We start from the raw sequence: 12,657 nt of genomic DNA on the forward strand, positions 1-12,657 counted from the left end.
AAAACATCATGTTGATTTGATAACATTTATCTGACTGATTGACAACAGTGCTTTACTTTAATATGTCAGTCCAAAATCCAATTCCTGAGTGAAAACAACACCAAGATGAAATTCCAAACAACCTCACACAAGGCAAACAATTGACAATTACGTAAAACTTTATTTCATAATATGACATTAATTTATCAATTAAAATATTTCTCACCTTGGGAATTGAACTCAGAGAGAGCTCAGCTATGAAGAAGGTAGATTTTATCATCATTTACACACACACACACACACACACACACACACACACACACACACACACACACACACAATTACTTTCGTCAGCAAATCGCTCGGGAATGCACGAAGCGCGGAGGCAGAAAAATCAATCAAACAAAAACCCTGCAACCCCTCTAGACCTGTAAAATCATGATACATAATATTGATATATATGCGGGGGTAGGGTGGGGTGGGGATGGGGGGAACCTAACAACGTAGAGGTGAGTACTTTTCACAGTTACATAATATTGCACCATAAAGAGATAGAGAATGTTGAAGTCAGGCAACATGTGCTGGTCACTTCGACATTTGGAGTTCTTGAGATAGGCCCGCCACTCCATTTCCGGCACAGATGCTTCCGACCTGCGGTGAGCTATTTCTCCCCGTTGTGCCGTCTGTGAGTTTTGTTGGGAGCTTTCAGAACGGATTCAGTTGGTCAAATACGTGGTCAGTGCGGATAAGGTCAGGTCGGATCGGGAAGTCGTGTTGGCCATTGCCCGCTATATGAAATTGAGTTCTGCTTTTACTTGCTTTTACTTCTACTTTTTTCATTCTCTGAATTTGTTTAGTGCCGATGGGAGATGCACTTTTCCGTGGTATAGTAGGCCTATTCTGTAACTCTTTTAATTGAAATGTGGTCGCTCGGCGTTCCCTTGACTCCCTCACGCCATCTTCATGTATTTTCAAGCATTCTATTTCAAATTTCTTTCTGCTGTTGTTCAATTCGGTGGTGTGGCTTTAGAGGTTTAGTTGGTCTTTTTGAATAAGACATTGGTCGTCTGCAAACAGAAGTTCAGTTAGGCTTTCTGGGTTTTGGTTTTAGTCTGGCTTTATTCTGTAATTATCGATTAACGGAAAAAGGAGGGGGTGGAAGGGGGGGGGGGTAAGAATCATCAAATTCAACCCCCAGATCATGTCCATACGGATCTATCGTATTTCGCATGCAAACAAAAGATCTGACTCGCAATGCGTTGTAGCTCTCGGGTAGGTTTCATCAAGCTGGAACCGATCGTGACTTTGAATACTAACCATGTTTGATTTTGGAGGATTTAATCCAATAAAGCCACCGTGGTATAAATTTTTTATTCACGTCTACGGCTTTGAGGTTAGGCACTCGCTGTTGTGCGCAGAAGACCCGAGTTCGATTCTTGAATGGGGAGACATTTTTATCAAGTATCTCCATCTTTTTGCTGGGACTTGTATTCCGTCCAGTCCGGGTTAGCCCTGACAGGCAGATTTGTAACCTCCGCCTCTTTACTGATCTATATACTGATTATTGTGTCAATGGAAGAGTAAAACACCTACATATGAATTTAATCTTTAAAATTTTATGGTAGCTTTTACCCCCTTATGAAGGAAAATCTGGCCTCTCTTAGCTGTGTTAAACAACATTACTTAGGTATTTGTTGAAATGTCCGCAAAGTACACTGAGTTTAAGGGTGTCGTTTTGTTTTTGCTGTTACTTTGTAATCTCAACTCACAGTGTTGTTAAGTGTCCAAGCCACTTGAGTTCATCACGGGAAACGCAACATACATCTGAGATGAGATTCTTTGATGGTAGTGTACATTGTGATTCAGAATATATTATTTTCTTCTCCTGAACCTCTTGAATTTATCAGTCGGTATCTCTTCAAGTGGGCTCGAAATATAGCCTGTAACCTATAGATAGTCAATCGTTCGGACAACATGTAAGCCGACAACTCTAGCTCAAGCGGTCCCACTCATAGGGCAAATCCTCCTTAGTGAAGATCTGGCGTATCCCTGCTATAGTTACACTTTATCTAATATAATATACAGTTATAATATACAGTTACCCTCGGGGGTGTCCTCGAAAATTGTAGTTACCGATTCCTCATAGTGAATTCCCTTCTGAGTAACCAGCTAGAAGCTATAGGATGTTTGGCTGCTAGGAAAACAATAGTGAACCTATCTCTCATAGATGTCTCTACAAGCTCAGCACGCCTTCTTACAAGAGGTATGTGATACACAACACATGCGTTCGTAGTTTTCTTTCCATGAATTCATGATGTTCATTAATATCATCAATATTACATTAAACGATGCTTTAAAGGAGCATTGAGTTCCATAATGACCTGTCGGCAAAACACAAGTAAAGTGATTAAAAATGACAGATGAAAAGTCCAAAGATAATTAGAAAGATCTAATTTTTCTCCGATATTCGGCACTTGACTGTCTTTTTGGTGGGAAATAAGCTTAACAAGAGAAGCAAAATCGCGCTTTTGATGTTCTTGTGTCTTTATTTTTCTTATTATAGCAGCCAGAGTTTTTAAGATGGAAAGAAGATTACGGGCTTGGGGTTGCATGAGAGACTCTCGCTTTTTAATTGAAAGGTACAATGTCACTCCTCCGAGGAAAATTGTGAAATATGTTTGTGCTCCTTTTCGACTTAGGAATAGTACTAAAGGGTACACACAGTCTGGCTACACTGCGTAAGTCACTTTAGTCAATTTATGCCCAGGACGTACTTTTAGCATAATATTGTTCTGCATCGGTTCCTCACAATTTCGCTTCCCCCCCGGCTAAATGAAGTGGAACTCAACCAACTGGAATAAGACACCCTTCAATGTAACGGATGGCTTATCATTATACACGGCGCATTAGATGAAATTTGATTATCTCGTTTCTTATTCCACCGCAGATATTTTATTTCATTCTGACAGAGTGCGCAAAACCCCCATAACGTTACTTCGTCTGTATAGCGTGACGTCAAACCAAGAACGGCAAATACAATGTTTCTTAAAAGGATCGCAAAAATATGCCTGTCAGTGAATAGATGACTTTACTGGTCCAAAGACGTTCTGTCAGAAACGGGCATTAGTGCGTAGATCCATGGTGAAATATCACGTAAACATCGACGGATAAATCGATAAGTGCAAGTTTGGTTAATTTTGTCTGTTCTCCTTCCACGCTCAAAACTTTTATATTTTTAAAATACTGTTTCGCGACAGCTCACTAGGAGACCCTCTTTTGACTTGGAACTCCTTCAGTTTAGACACATTTATTATTCAACAAATCTCATCGATTATTTCTTTTGAAAATCTTTGTCAATGTAGGAAATGATCACCTCAACCCTTTCCCATCCCAGCAAGGGCACATGAAAAAAACTGCTGAAAAAAAAACAACCAATAAGGAAAAACAAAGCACCCCCCCAAAAAACCCCCCAAACAAACAAACAAACAAGCAAAACAACAAACAAATAAACAATTCGAGCTCAAAACATAAAAAAGTGAAAGCTATAATAACATCCCCGAAATGAATAGAACTACAACTTCTTGCCCGCTTTCTCAAATAGAAAACAGAGAAACAATTTTTTTAAATGCATACTGATAAACGGATAATGGATACAAGATGTCACATCAGATATGCATTTCTGAGACGACATGTAGGCATTTATCATATATAAAAATTCTATAGAAATATTCGTATATGTGCATAGATCAGTAATCAACAGTAATAATCATAATGCTCACTTCAGAAGCAGCCTCATCGCAAATGGCAGGCAACTTCTTTGTATATTCCTTTATTTGTTCTTGGTGGCGTAAAATGTATCTCAAAACGTACAAACCTTGTCACCACAGAGCAGCCCTTCTTGTGTCGAAAAAAGGAAAATAGAATCAATCTCGACAGTCTTTTGGCATCTTACTTGTCAAATCAGACATTAGGCTGCAAATTCCATGGCAAAATAATGTCAACGTTGTTCAAAAAATCGATTGGCTTAAGAGAAACTTTCCGTGCTTTTGTTTCTCAACAATCTATGTTTATTGTTTGCCTGGCAGCCTCTGACATTCATTTTCATCTGGTCCGTCGTCTCTAACAGCGTCCTGTTCCCGATTTGGACAGCTACAGTTTCAATGCATTATTCATTAGAGCTGTCAGGTCCTAGTCGGTTCGGTGGAAATTATAGTCATATTATTTGTACTGTGGCAGGATTTGAAGAAGCAAGTGAGTACTGGGGGAATAACATCACATTGTTATGTTACAATTCTTAGTTGGCCGTTCTGAAAATGAATTTTTAAAAAGGTGAAGTTTCTGAGACAGAACGACTCAAGACAAGAATTCACCCGAAAAACAAGTTGTTTTGCTAATGTTTCAGACCTTCTTGTCACTGATTGTGTTGTTTTACGAGCACACACACACACACACACACGCGCACACACGCACACACACACGCACACACACACACACACACACACACACACTCTCACACACGCAAACACACACAAATACACATTCACGCAAACACACACACATACACGTACACTCAAGCGTGCAGATACATACATAAACATACTACACCCGATTGATTTATTTCCATTAGGCAAAAAAAAAAAAGATGATGACCTCGCTAGGATCTAAATCTTGAGCTTTTACGTCTTGGCTTTGACCGACTGAGCAACAGCAGAAGTTCCAATAATCCAGAGGAAAAGCAAACCACCATTAAGACCCCGCATGGGTGAGATCGCGCGGGGCTGTCTCGTTGCATAAGTCACTGGTCTGTTACAGCAAATATCGAGTAGCGATAATTGAATTACCCCAGCCATCCTCAAACTGATAAGTGGATTAGGCATCGACCCTACGGAGGGAAAGTGCAGCCATAGCAAAGAGCGGCAGGTCACGCCTTGCAATTGAGTGTGCGGACACGGCGAAAGATCTAATTGTCGTGAAAAGTCATAAATCATGTAAACGCACAGACGCATGTGATTGGCGACTTCATGGAGCTAAAGCGCCCGCTGGGGGTGTTTGAGGGTAGATTATGAAGCCATAATGACATTTCCGGAGTCGATCTAAGCAGCACTCAAGGCTGTGACGCGGTACACCATCGGGGTCAATGCTTTATGTAAGAGACAGAAGTGCTAAGGGTGGAAGTGAAGCTGCGCTGATTTATGAGTTGACCGAGAAACGTGTTAGATTCAGGTTTGGATATGTTACAATAAATTCCATTTCATATTCTGTTTTTAAAAATTAAATAGACTACAAAAAACAAAACAAGAACAAAAAACAAAACAAACAAACAGACAAAAAAACCGACAACATCAAAACCAAAACAAACAAAACAGAGAGAGCCCATACAACGGTAATGCCTCCATCACGCGCTCCCAAAGTCTCCTCGAGTTCACACTACTTGAGTTACAATGAGGGCAAATAGATGCAAAGGAATCTTTGATACATAAACACTGCCAACACAGCATTTCCGATCCACAGCCTGTTTGTTTGACACCCAATGGTATGGGTAATCAGTCAACTTGTATATTACTGGACACATTTTAAAATACGGCGCTTAGTTCAACTGCGGAGTTGGAACTTTCACTGTTTTGTAATACGAAATCAGTTTGTGAATATTGACATTGTGAGATATCGCGCCCCAGAAGCCAGTCAAAATTCTTTCTTTAATAAGTACCGGCATCAAATAAACATCTTGACTTCACTTAGACGACGTATTTATACCATCTGACATAAAACTAGGCTTATGGCAGTTTGATTTTAATATGCCAGTCAAAATCCACCTTTGCTCTAGCTTGCTTTGCCTTACTGCAGCTTGGAAACAGTCACTGCCGATTTTGTTGAATTGAAGTATACGGACAGAGTTCACATTATCTGGGGTTGGGGGGAGGGTGGTGGTCAATCTTTAAAAAAAAATGAAAATGTGTTTATTTTGCATGCTGTTTTACTTCTCAATTTATAATTTCTGTAAATATTTTTAAGATAATAAGCGTGTACTTTTCAATGATGTACTTCATTCAACTCTTTCTTTTTTTTCTTCCAGACTTACATCTGTGATATCACTGCCTACTATGCCCCCCAAGTTCAAAGGAACCTAATCTGAAAACAAAAACTGACGACTTAATAGAAGCCCCTGACCAGCAAGAAGGGAGTTGGTATCTCAGACTGTAAACACGAGTACTAATGCATTCTTGCTAACCGGACACAGCACTTATTGTGTGAGGCACTGAAGGGTCAACTATGACGTTCCACCCAAGACCTTATCCTTAAGACTTTCTTAGTGTTGAGTTGAGCCAAGAAAAACGACTCGGTCGAAGTTTGCACAGACCTCGTCCTTCCTTTTTTAGCTTCGAAAGAAGCAGGAGAGGTGAGTCAATTTTTGGATTTGGGGTCAGATGTTTGTGAGCAGTGCATTTGTTTTGTTTCTGTTCTTGTTTGCCGTTGTCTTACATTACTGATTGTCATGAAATTACTAGAGTTGACATGGACCATATTGAGGGTAATGTAAAAATTATATTGTTGCTTGGATCGGAAATATTGAAACTTATAAAGACGATCGTTAACAAATACATCATCATTAGTTCCTTATCAATGGTTGCCTTAGGATAGTCATAGAAATCCACTGGGTGGACACCATTATTATCAGGGCGTACCAAACTAGCAATTGACCTTGAGATCAAGAAGGATGGCCCAGAACAAAGAAAGATGGAGAACTCTTCTTGGCGGCCTATACCCAGTGCCACGGTGAAAGTGGCGGATGATGTTCTGCGTATTCAGAAAATGAACCATGCTTCTTTAGAAAAAGAGAACGAGCCTAATTATAGTTTGAATTCCTTCTCAAGTTGTGTGTTTCCTCTGTGCACCTTCAACCTCCTCCTTCACTCTTTCCATCTCTATTATTAAAACTTCAAGACTAACACAGTGTTTCTCCCGGTTCGTCTATTAATCCAGTGATAAAGTGGAAAAAAGGAGAAAGGCAACAAAAAAAAGGCAAAAGAATAAGACGATGCTTTTTGATTCCTTATTCAAAATGAAAGTGTGGTCTTCTTCGAAGTCCGGAGGTTATGATTATCGTATGACCGGGCTATTTGGTGGCGTCGAAGGGACACGCGGAACAGTTTTGACTTAGACAATATACATGATATGGCTGATGGGAAAACTCCTTAAGTTCATCTGCCAAGCTCCCTGATGCATATTGGTAGAGCCCCCCCCCCCCACCGCAACCACTACCACAGTAACAGCAACAACAATTAATGGCAACTTGTTTGCGAGGTTTGATTGGCCCTTACCCTTCCCCTAGCTTTGTGATCGATCGTGAGGACAATATTGTGTCTGTATTAAGAGATAGAAGAAAGAAATCTATTGAACTTTCCAGAAAGTTGTTTAACAATACCACAAATTTCTTTATGAATACCATAATGGAGTAACATTAAACCCTTATATTTTGTTTATGTGTCTTTCTGAAGGACAAATCCCAGAGGCCATTGATATGAAATACATCTCGCTGACAGTACTTGATATTTAACGAGAATGTGTGTTGACAAACTACTTGAGGAGTGCAGGCCCTGGTTTAAATGAGTATGACGCTATTTTTTTTTATTACCCTCTGGTTGCCTCATACCTTTATACGAAACGCAGTTTATGAGTCAAAAGTCACAAAATTCTCTGCATTACATAGAAAAGAAACTACTTTCTTTAAACCTAACACTCATTTAATCTTAACGTGCTGATCTAGGCATCCCTCTCAACCTAAAATTCTTCGATCCTCCCAAAATCGTTTATCTTCTATTCGTTCTGATTTGAAGTGTTTTCCCTCAGAGCGATTTGTCTCTGTTTGAGAAAACATGTTTTAAAGGAAATGGGTATGGAGTTTGGATTGGGACAGGAGAAGAGAGCGAAATGTGAGAATCATTTTCGAGAAGGCATTATAACGTGCTGGTTCGGGTCGCAGAGGAAAGCAAACATGGTGACAGAGCAAACAGAAATGGCAGAAATAAAATCTATCCAAATAGAATATAAAAAGGAAGGGGATCATGGGATCGAGGATTTGGGTGGGGGGGGGGATGAGGTAGTCGGATATTGCGTTTGAGTTATTGGTTTCAAGGTTTATTATTGTCCGATGGACGCAGTTTCAAACATTTGAGGTCCAAAATATGAGCACGTTTTGCGTTCATGTAAACTCGTTTCGGGTCCAAAAAGATGTTCATGGTCGCTCTAATCTGGAAACTGCGTGCAAGATTTCAATCGGGGTTCAGCAATCAGACTCGCTTGCCGTAGTACAAAGTTTTGCCCCTGGGCCCATCAGTTGACTGCTGTTGAGATCCAAGATTCTTTTGGTTCTTGAATACTCACAGATAACTTCTCATGAACGATCTCACCGTGATAAATACGTTTCTTGCGTCGAGGTATTTAAATGTAATGTTTCAAGTCTTGAAAGGTAGTAAATAGGAGGGTTTAAATTACAAACTGTTGAAATAGAGAGACATTGCTTTATTTGAGTACAGAGGACCTAACCAGGATGTTTACACTTCAGATGTCATTAGATTTTTTTTCACTAATGAGGCTCTGGCGTGCTGCCCCAGTAGCGGCAGTTGAAGACTTTTAAAGATGAACTTCCTTAATTAACTAGTTTCAATTTAGCTGCCTACAGCATATTGTCCTTCAGATTTGGACAATTCTTGGAGTACGTCTTCAAATAATTGGGTTTACATATATTTTGTCTACAGAAAGTATAACTACATGATTATTGAACCCGTTTGTCGCAATTGCATACGATTGTCATAATATGCAACCAGAACAATTATGATCACAACGCATTTTAGCATTTCTTTAATGATTAGAGGGATATCTACTCTCAGATGAGGACATAGAACCACACAAAAATATCGCGAAAATGTAAACGCTTTGGTATGCGAAGAACAGAAAGCCAACGATATAGGCTAATATATTGATTTGAATGTCTAATTCACGGAACTGTTGCAGCAGAGTTCTGTGATAAGAAGGAGAATGGGTTTATTTGTCATCGAAAGTCAGATTATTGGTGCAATGCACATTTTACAGCTCTCCTATACTTTCAGGTTACAAGCAACCAATTAGTTTTACTTCACAGTTTCTGGACCAGAACTGTATTTCCCTGCAATGTTGTATCATGATCCCAGTCTGACTCGCTGTGACGCTTCTACAACTATTTAGTTTTCCCCAGTCTGAGCGAATGTTGGTGTGAAAGAGGAAAGAGAAATAATGAATAATAGATGGCGACATTGCTACCGAAATCCCTCTATTTTCCCCCCCAATAGTTCGGTCATTTGTGGTCACACAAATTGACGAAATATACACATAATGCACGTGAATGGGGAAAAGACCTACTTCCAAAGCGTGTATGAGAACATACAAAAGCACTTACAGATTATTCTGTCCTTATTTTAGCACTTGCAGATTATACTGGATTCATTTGAATTGGGAAATGTACCTGTAGTGTGCATGCAAGGGAAAGAATAATAATGAATATTATTTCTTTTTTATTTTGTCTCTGTTGGAAAAGGTGATTGGCAACTTAAGATAGTAGTCTTTAATGATCCGGTGAAAATGTTGGATAATTATAATGATTGAGAATCATGAAGGTAAGGATGATTATAAGAATTAAGATATTAATGTTAGAAAGGGGGGGGGGCATGCTGGAGCTGCTGGTTATGATCTATCTTTCTATCAATCTGTACATGTGTCAGTGGTTCAAATTAAATTTTGTCTTCTCTTCGATGATAACGATGACGATGACGATGATGATGGCCAAGTCTCAACCTTTTTAATTATCTATTTACAATGATGATGATGATGATGATGATGATGATGATGATGATGATGCTGATGATGATGATGATGATGATGATGATGATGATGATGATGATGATGATGATGAGTATAATAAAATTTGTAATAGTTCTAAAGCGTCTTGAGCATGCTGTGGAGCATGGATATGCACTATAATATAGACTCACGTATTAATTTGATTATCAAGCTTGAATCATAAATTTATGAGGTCATAAGAAAGAAAATGAAAGGCTAAGGGCATGTTTTCTTGTTATCTACTTTCAAAAGACAGATTCATACGATTTTACTTTCTCTGTTACCTACCATCTTCTTAAAGGGCATACGTGACAATTTTTAAAAAATTTATAAATTGTATAAGGCAAATTAAAAAAGGGTAATTTTAGAACTCCACCCAAGTTTTGAGGTACCGGTAGTGTGTGGTTACAATCTAACGCTACTGCTCACACTCAACGACCCGACTAGGGGTAAGAGGAATAAAATGTCAAAGGGTAACTGAAGAAACGTTGGTGGAACTAGAGTGAAATTCAATGTCTTTTCATCGGTTCAAGTTCTCTTTGAAAAGGCCAGACCCTGGGCTGGTAGAAGAGAATATCACAGGCTCCATTATATTGCTGCGAGGATTCAAAGACTTGGTTCCAGCATGGGGTGACCTATTATTCTGTGAGAAACGATGATGACGCTAGAGGCTCTTTAAAGGGAAACCCTTTTTTTATTTACTGGGAGGGGATGGAGGGTATATTTAATTGGCCGACCGACTGTTGGAGTGGGTGAATGGAGGGTGGGTAGTTGGGGGGGGGGGAGTGGGTTTGCAGTCTGAAATTTTCCGTGAGAGCGTAGGTGGAACTATTGGTATCACCTCGTGGATCTTGTTTTGGTGTCTGTGGTGTTATTATTCTTGGCCTTGGGCGTAAAAGATATGAGCCCAGTTCACCCTTGAGGAAGATACAGTCGAACCTGGTCTAACGAACGACCACCTTTATAAGACAATCACCTGCACAAATAAATGGCCAATTCTCGTTTTCCCCCTTGTGTTTTTTAAACATCATAACACTACTGTAGAGGACAGTCACCTGTTTAAGACGGTCACTTTTCTCTTAAACAATGGGTTGTCGTCTTAGACAATTTTGACCGTATTTCATTGAACATCTCTGGCTTACAGTTAGAACGTTTTACCCCACACAACAAGTGTTGGGTCTTAAGATAAGGATCGAAGCAGCTCATCTTCTAGGTACTTCTGTAGTGTTAAATGTCTTCCTCTAATGCTTAACACATCCATAATCATTTTCAGGAACCTGGAGCCCGAAATGGTTGAACTGACAGCCATTATTTCCTTTGAGTCTTCTTTGTGACTCACGTTTGGAGTATAATCTCACAAAATACTGGGGAATTACTTACGTGGGGATAAGTAACATTGTCCAGTGCTTGTTCTTTCATGTCCGTTGGGAACGTCGGTTTGCAGGTAGTTGCAGGGCGCCACTGGTAGGTTCTCCTCCTTCACTTTCTCTTTGTTTCTGTCTGTCTGTCTGTCTTCATTTTTCCCAGTACTAAACGTACCAAACATTATTATGTCAGTGTGTTTTTCTTCATTAAAAAGAACAACAACAAACAAACGAACGAACCTCTGTTCGTATTCAGTGTTGTTACTGGCTTCTGCGGTGCTACCATTCTTTGCCGTGCACATACGCAAATTTTAATGATTTGAGTTCGATTCTCACTTTGGGAAAGACATGTTCGTCTTACTTGCGGAATTTCGCCCCTTCAGCTCGATATTACCCCGCAGCGAAGTAACCGTCCTTCCAAATAATCTTAATTTTGTCAAAAGAGGCTTATCACATAAATGGCAAATACAGCAATGTTTGCTTTTCTATATCTTACGTAATAACAAAAATTGTGCATGATATTATGTTTATCTAAAAATCGTGAAACGCAAAGGCAATCATTAAGACTCGCTTTGAAATGGTAATGGAGTTTTGATTACACATATTAAGGTAAACAGCTTTAAAAGCCTTAAAGGTCATAGCAGTCCAGCGGCTAAACGATTTACAAAAAAAAATATATTCTTTTGCTATATATTATATATCGAGTGGAAAATATGTCTCGAATTTAATAAATAACTTTCAAACTTTCTTCCCTCTCAAGCCAAGTCGTAAGCCTGGGAAATACTGCCATTGGTAATAATGCTTGCCGTTCGGCTCCAGACATAACGAAATGTCAATGTGGACTGCGGTTTTTGTGAAATCCAGTCTAATCTGATAATAATTAACTGACATCGGATCAAAATTGTATTCCCCATTTCTGATATTGCCAAATTCTGAAGGAAGCAGGAGGAAGCGCACCACGTTTAAACACATTGATTGAATTATGTCCCTACTATCAATTATCGGCTTGGGGCGTATTCCACGGAAATACTTTGGGAGGTATGCGCCTGGGATCTGATTCAGACTAAGGAATAAATCGATAGACTTGAAGCCGAGGAAAGGCCCGATCACACATGGCAAGTAAGGCGCAAAGTGCTTTCTTGGATTATTGCTTAGAAAGGGCCTTGGCTGGCTGATCAGTAGTGATTTCTTTCAGAAATACAAGACTAAAACTTAAGAAAAAGTAAAGAAAAAAACAACAAACTACTCAAGATATTCTAGTATAGTTTGATAGTATGTCTGAGCCCGCTGGGAACGAGATGACGTGAGGATGATAGACCTAGACGACGAGTAAGTAAAAGGGAATATGAAACAAGCGTGTGCACGCGCGCGCTTTGTATGTGTGTAGGTGTGTGTGTGTGTGTATTTGTGCGTGTGTGTGTGTGTGTGTGTGTGTGTGTGT

General features: G+C 39.5%; 1 protein-coding gene across 3 annotated transcripts in view; it reads left to right on the forward strand.

Moving 5' to 3' along the window:
- The window catches only part of LOC101863503, a 128,676-nt gene that overhangs the window by 64,881 nt on the left and 51,138 nt on the right, over positions 1 to 12,657 (forward strand). For 2 of the 3 annotated variants that reach the window (XM_035969246.1, XM_005096494.3), the window contains exon 2: positions 6,053 to 6,376. The gene's annotated coding sequence lies outside the window, so the exon portion shown is untranslated. Of the gene's footprint in view, positions 1 to 2,165; positions 2,243 to 6,052; positions 6,377 to 12,657 lie in introns of those variants that run through there. The other variant, XM_035969247.1, reaches the window with a different exon arrangement.

Source organism: Aplysia californica, unplaced genomic scaffold, assembly GCF_000002075.1.
Source record: "Aplysia californica isolate F4 #8 unplaced genomic scaffold, AplCal3.0 scaffold00130, whole genome shotgun sequence".
In the NCBI taxonomy this organism is placed as follows: Eukaryota; Metazoa; Mollusca; class Gastropoda; order Aplysiida; family Aplysiidae; genus Aplysia; species Aplysia californica.